Here is a 7,158-nt window from a genome sequence, read left to right as displayed (position 1 = left end):
TGCCATCTCTTCTCCCAGCAGATAACACCAACAAGCACCCTGGACCCAACGACCACATCTTACGACCCCCAGGACTGCACCTGCCTTAGGTTGCACTCTCCAAAAACCAGGTCACCTCTTGGGGACAAACACATGTGAAGGCCAGACCCTCAGTCATGTCATATTGCCTGAGCCTGATTCAGCCTACTGATTTCAGCTGGAGACTACTCATTCCACAGTGGCCAGCCACAAGCATCCCCTGCTTCCCTTTTTTGGGAGTTTTTCAAGACAGGATGTGGGGAAAGTGGAACCCTGTCACCAGACAGAAAAACCAGTAAGGTCCAGCAGACTAAAAATCCTCGTCAATTCCCATTATTGAGAGCAGTAGTCGTTTGACCTGGTTCCTGTCCTGGAGCACGAGACCACAACACCCAGCTAAGCAAACTGTGACAACTGGCCATGTAGCAGAGAGACTAGAGTTCTCCATGCTATTGAGGTATCTAGATGGGCCCCAAATGTCTAGCCAATGAGTTTCCCTTCCTGGGCATTCCCTCCTGCAGGAGGTATTTAATCTCTGGTCTACCCTGAGTAAGTGATATGCACCCTCCTTCCACCACGAATGGGTTCATCTCAGGCCCTCAGTCTGTTCTCAACAATTCGAGGTTCCCAACAGATTCTGAGTGCCCAGGAGTCAGAGATTCAGAGCCTCAGTCCCAACTGTCGCCCATTCTCATCTGGAGAATCAAGGGCTGGGTCCCCTATCCTACACTACATTTTGTCTCTCCTGAGCAGCAAATCAGCATGTCCCATGAGCCTGGCACCCCAAGGGCAGCAAGGAAGGGACATAGCCTAGAACCTCAGCACTTTGCCTCCCCCAGCAGCGTCCTGACACCGAACAAGCAAGGTGAAACGCAGACCCACAACAGGATTTCTCCGTGTAGCCTTTTCTGTCCTGAAACTTGCTCTGTAGATCAGGCTGGCCTTGAACTCACAGAGATCTGCCTGCCTCTGCCTCCTGAGTGCTGGGATTATAGGGGTGCACCACCACCACCCCGCTAAGTGTTCCCCTTAAGTAAACTTTCAGCTCAGCATGTTTTAGTCTCCCGGAATGACTCTTGTGAGAATAGCAGACGATCAGGGAGGCTCTCTCCCCTGCAAGAATTTTGCTTACAGTGTTGGAAAACTCGTGGACTCCCTGAATTCCTTAGTCCAAGACAGACTGAATTATCTTTCTGGAATCTGCAGGCCTTGGGAAGACAGTGTCCAACGTGTGGAGGGCCAGGCCACGCCCACTTCAGTGGGCCATTCCAGGACATTTTTCTTGGGAAGCCCTCTCTCCCCCTCTCTGCCTTGGTGGTTTCTTTCTGGGCAATTCTTTCTCCCAGGTTGGAAGTCAGTGCTAAGTTATCATAGCCAGGTTTCATATCCAAGGCAATGATTCCTTGCCCCAAACTCGTTTCTTCTGTTTCTTGGAAATTACTGCTGAGTCCTCCTCAGTCCCTAAACCTGGCTCAGTTTGTGCTGTAAGCTGGGCAGAGCCTCAGGACGAAGGGGACAGCAGCAGATATACAGACAGCGGCCTCTGAGATGAGATGACTGGTAAATCCCTGCCTCTCTTCAGCTGAAGGACCTGTGAAGGCGAACACGAGAGGACGGGGTAAGGAAGCTGAGGAGAAGCGTGGTACGGCTGGGGAGCCTCCAACCAAGAGCTCTACAGACAGAGGGTCCTATGCACTGCTCCCCAGAAGCTGTGGGCTTCCCACCCTGAGCCCAGCTGGAGACACTGGAGGTCTCTGTGTGAGAAAAGGCTGGACTCCGGAGAGCCAGGGAGCAGGGTAGAGTGAAAGCTGCCCCCTCCACCCCTAGATGGAGAGGGGTTGAGCCAGCTCTGGGGTGGCCCCAGTTTCCAAGTGCCTTTGGATGGAGAAAGCTGCTTAATCTTTCCCTGGAAATCAGAATCTGGAGCCCACACAGCTGATTACAGGGCCAAGGGAGAGACTTAGGAGGAAGGCTGAAAAGAATTAAAGTCAATTCAGCAGGGAGCAGACCGGGGAGCTGGGACAGGTGGGGGCTGAAGAGGCCCCTGCTGAGGTCAGAGTCCACAGGTGAAGGTCAGGCCTGCCACTTAGGAGCCTCCTGTAGGGGCAATAAGGAACACTTTGGGAGACCGATGTTGAGAGAACAAGAGGCCAGTCACGTCACTGTGGTTGTCTGAAGACCTGGGCCAGTAAGGACAGTAAGGGTCCTAGGTAATGGCTTTGTCTTGCTTCAAGTCTAGACTGGAGAGTGGGGCTGGAAGACTGCTGGGACTCAGGCAGAGAGGGTGGGGGTTGCTCCCCTGTGCTGGCTCCCCTGTGCTGTGTGTTCTGATCACACATGTGCACACACACACACACACACACACACACACCACTCAGCTATGTTTGCTTGCTCTTGTGTTCACCCCCATCACACACATGTGCGCTCTCTCTCTCTCTCTCTCTCTCTCTCTCTCTCTCTCTCTCTCTTAAATAACTTGCAGACGTATATTAGCAAAAACATTCCATCTGGGCTAGGATCTCTCTCATTGCTTTCAATTCCCCTGGGTCTTAACTTGAAAAAAAAAAAAAAAAAAGGAGGAGGAGGGAGGAAAAGATTTGACTAAAGTTGGGTTAAGGTTTTTTTCTTACCCCTTTCTTTTTTGGTTCCTGACTGCCAAGAATTTATGTTTGTAAAAGGAAAAGAATTAACCGTGTTGATTAAGAGGCAAACTCCCTGGAAATGCTCTCCCTTAACCCTTTGTGCCCTCTTAGTGAAAGACACTGGGGTTTGATGGCCCCCGGGCTGGAGGCCCAGAACCTTCCAAAGGGAGCTGAGATAAGCTGGCCCTTCTGGCATCCATGCGTCAGTCCCAGAGCAGATGCTGGGTGTCTGTCTCCATTCTCACGGTGCTGTGAGCTCCACTGGCAGAGGCTATGTGCACGTGTGTGCTCACCTGTGCCCTCCAGGCACCGAGGGAAAGCTCCAGCAGGGTAGAGGAGTCTTCACCTTGACCAATCACCTTGATCAATCACCTTGATCAATCACCTTGATCAAATCATCAAGGACTGATTTGGCAGAGAGCAGGCACCTGAGAAGCCGAGGTGAGGGTGAGGCGGCTTCCGCAAAGGAGGCAGGTTCCCCTGCTGCTGCCCACTGTGTGCGTGACCACGGCCACTGCTGACCTGAGCAGAGCTGTGAGTCAGCCTCCTGACAGCGTCCTGGATCGCCCTGTCTCATTTCCACCCAAATTTGTCCTCCCAGAGTCCCTGTCCCTCAGGAAGCACCGAGGCTGCATGGCTCCGTTAAGCCAGGCCTTTATCATCACAGAGGCTGAAGTTTTTTGAGAAAGGGTAGACACTGGAACTGGGTCTAAATGGGGAGCGGTGCTGGGAGGAGAAAGAAGGATTTGCTGGAAATTCTGAGCTTCTTGGTTGTGTATCAAACTGTTCAGAATGGCTTTTGGTGCCGGGAGCCCCAGGCTTGGCCTGCCTCCCACAAGCTGCACAGGCTGTCTCTCCTCTGGTCAATTGCCCCCTGCTGCCTCCTCCTTAGCCCTCACGCTTCACTGACCCTTTCTTCCATACCGGCTCCTGCACTGCTTGAGGATGAAGGTCTCACGCCTGGGACATAGCTTGGCTTAACCATTGGTTACTGAGTTAAACTGAAGGTCTTCGGTTGCTGAAACACACACTGTGTTCAAAAGTGCTTTATGTATACCCCCATAGCGCCGCTCACCACAGGACCCAAAGATCATATACACCAGTATTTGATCGCTCAATTTCCTTTGATTTTTCTCGAGGTAAGAATTCTGCCAGAGCCCTCCCGAGGACCTGATGCAGCTTAGGACAGACAGTAAATGCCCAGCCAACCTCCGAAGGATGAAAAGAAGATCCAACAGACAACAAATATCCACGGACAAACCCAGAGAAAGCTAGCCCTGGCTGGAGCCGACGTTGGGGGCTGGAGAACAGAGAAAAGGAAGCACCATCAGAACAAGGTGGGGGATGAGGAGAGAAGCAACCATTGAGTACCTACTGTGTGCCACCACTGCCCCGCACAGGCATTCACTGCTGTGCTTTATCCTACCTCTGTCCTGGCAGGGAGAGCTTTTTACCACATTCAGCATCATCTAGGATATGGAGAGAGGTTAGGCAACTCTCCCAGGGCACCTATCTGGCCTAGGTCAAGCTGAAGCGTCACCCGGGTCGTCACCCGGGATCATCACCTGGGTCCTTCCGACCCTGGAACCTGTACTTTGCTCACAGCATGTGGGTTGTGGCAGAGCTTTGAAGGATGAGAGCAGTTTTCAGAGAGAAGATTTAGAGCCCAGACGGGTAGAAAGGACTGAGGGTTCCCAGGAAGGATGGGGCTGGCTCTCTTGTTCCAAGAGCTTCCATAAACTGTCTGGCCAGGAAGTCAGAGAAACTCCACCATGGTCAGACAGCTGTGCAGGAAGACAATGGAGGCCCAGAGCAGCATTAGGGTCTCTTCAGCAAGGCCCTGCAGCACAATCTACACAGAGGCAGGCTTTCCAAAGGGATGGGATTTTATTTTCGTTCTTTCTTTCTTTTTCTTTTTTAAAAATGTTTATTCTTTAATCCTTTTTTACAGTCCAGACTTCATCCCCCTCCCCGTTTGCCTCCCTGACTACCCCCCATCCCATGCCTTCTCCTCCACCCCACTCCCCCACCTCATCTCTAAGAGGATATCCCCACTCACCCCCACGCCCACCCCACCAGGCCTCTCCACTTCCTGGGGTCTCAAGCCTTTCCAGGGTTAGGGTCATCTTCTCTCACTGAGGCCAGACAGGCAGTCCTCTGCTGTACATGTGTCAGGGCCTCGTATCAGCTGGTGTACGCATGCTGCTTGGTTGGTGGCTGCATGTCTGAGAGATCTCGGGGTCCAGGTCAGTTGAGACTGCTGGTTCTCCCATTGAGGTCGCCCTCCTCCTCAGCTTCTTCCAGCTTTTCCCTAATTGAACCACAGGAGTCCCTGGCTTCTGTCCATTGGTTGGGTGCTAGTATCTGCATGTGACTCTTTCAGCTGCTTGTTGGGTCTCTCAGAGGACAGCCATGCCAGGCTCCTGACAGTCACCTGTGTGCAGCAGACGTCCTCCAGGCCTTGAAACTGTGGTGTCTTCAGAGGAGCAGACAAGTTGGTGTCGTGTCTTGGTAGAAGGCGGCAGCCGGCCAGAAGGCGTATATATTTACTTTTAAAGCTCTCTTTTAGGTGCGTGTGGCTGGGAATGTTTGGAGGTCAAAGAGATGTTTCTCACCGGCTATCATGTGGGCCTCAGGTTTGGTGGCAAGTGTCCTCACTTGCTGAGCCGTTTCCGTTGCCCTGGTGACGTGTAAGCCGGGGAAGAAGGAATGTGGCAATCTCCGTGTAAGGTTTTAAGACCTCAAGGCTTAGAAGACCTGAGACTGGTGGTTAATCAGCTCTCCTGGATACCAAGTTCATCAAAACACCATCACAGAAAATCCAACATGGGGGTGGCCAGCCAGAGGCAAGTTCTGGGTCGTGGACATAAAAGATTTTCTGGCTTCCTTCAGCCCCCCAAGTCCAGGACAGTGGGTTGACAACTCTTCATAACTTCTTCAGGCTGAATATGGGGGTTGAGATATCTTGAAGCGGGTGGGGGTAGGGAAAATGGGGGAGTTGTTTGGTCTTAAGAAGGCCACCCAACGGTTGTTGTAGTCTCTGATGTCTGTCCTGACTGGATCCGGCCAAAAGTCCCTGAGATCGGGAGTTCAAGCAGGCCAGTTCAGCATGTCTGACAATGAGACCCATCAAAGCTGTCCATTCTGTGATGTATAAATCTGTGGACATTTAAAGCCACACAGATCTGGGTCGTCCTCTGCCTCCTTCTTGGTTCTTCTCTGGGATGGGATTTTCTAATGTTAATATATTTATTTCTTCAAAGCAGCTGTGTCATGGGTCCCACCGTGACCCAAAAATACAGGTAGGGAGTGGAAACCAGAAACGTTAGATGATCTGCTCAAAGGCACATGGCTGGCGGGCAATCAGCCTGGTTTTGGACCCAGAAGTCTACTCCTGAGTTTACGCTCATATCCACGGCACCATGGAGGGTGAGTGTGATGATGAAAGTCCCCTGCCCTGCAGAGGTGAGGAGTCAGCCTGCCAGGCTGGTGACAGGGATTGGGGATTGGGAGGTGAAGGAGTCAGCCTGCCAGGCTGGTGACAGGGATTGGGGAGGGGTCAGGTGGAAGAGAAGACTCTATTCCCATCCTCACCCTTCCACACACATACACAGGTGTACACATAGATACCACACATACCATACCACAGCGTATCACACTCCCCACATACACCAGATATATGTACACACATACATACATACAATACACATACCACAATATACAAACATAGCATGCATACCAGATATATCACATACACTCATACACACATACATACCGCATACATACACACACATACCACACCACATATATACCACACACATACACACACACACCACACACATACACACACATACCACACCACATACATACCACACACACACATATATATACATATCACACCACATACTCACATACCACACCACATACATACCACACACACATATATACACATACCACACCACACACATACAGACACATATATACCACACCACATACACACATACCACACCACATACACACATACCACACCACATACATACCACACACACACACACGACATACCACATACATACCACATACACACACATACACACATACCACATATATACCACACATACGCTACACATGTACCACATCCATACCACACATACACATACACACATACCACATACATACCACACACACACACACACACACACACACACACACACACACTATGCTGATGACTTGGAAACCATTTAAGGTTGGGGTACACTTGAAGTGAGGTGGCAGAGGCAGAGTGAGATCCCTTTGTGTCCATTGACAAGCCGACTTGATTGTGGGTTCATTCACATCTACCCTGCCCTAGAATCCTGCTAAACGTGGCTCCTAGGCTTCTTCTGGACTGGTCACATCTGTTTCTCTCCCACCATGTTTTGAGCAGGGCATATGTACCCATGTTAGCGTTCAGGATCTCCCCTGGCCTGGGGCAGTTTCTGCTGGTGACCTGCTGCCCTGT

General features: G+C 51.2%; 1 long non-coding RNA gene across 3 annotated transcripts; it reads left to right on the top strand.

The window, feature by feature from the left end:
* Positions 1 to 1,185: 1,185 nt before the first annotated feature.
* On the top strand, positions 1,186 to 5,842 carry LOC120095695 (uncharacterized). 3 transcript variants are annotated; one of them, XR_015633196.1, is made up of 3 exons: positions 1,186 to 1,636; positions 3,805 to 3,997; positions 5,044 to 5,842. It is a non-coding gene; the product is annotated as an uncharacterized LOC120095695 (long non-coding RNA). The 3 variants fall into 3 exon arrangements; XR_015633198.1 differs by having other exon boundaries at positions 1,335 to 1,636; positions 5,230 to 5,842; XR_015633197.1 differs by having other exon boundaries at positions 1,340 to 1,636; positions 3,800 to 3,997.
* The last annotated feature ends 1,316 nt before the right edge of the window (positions 5,843 to 7,158 follow it).

The sequence above is a fragment of the Rattus norvegicus genome, chromosome 11 (genome assembly GCF_021556685.1).
Source record: "Rattus norvegicus strain SHRSP/BbbUtx chromosome 11, alternate assembly SHRSP_T2T, whole genome shotgun sequence".
Classification (NCBI taxonomy): domain Eukaryota; kingdom Metazoa; phylum Chordata; class Mammalia; order Rodentia; family Muridae; genus Rattus; species Rattus norvegicus.
The sequence above is the reverse complement of the archived record's forward strand: the minus strand, read 5'-3'. Positions and strand labels throughout refer to the sequence as shown.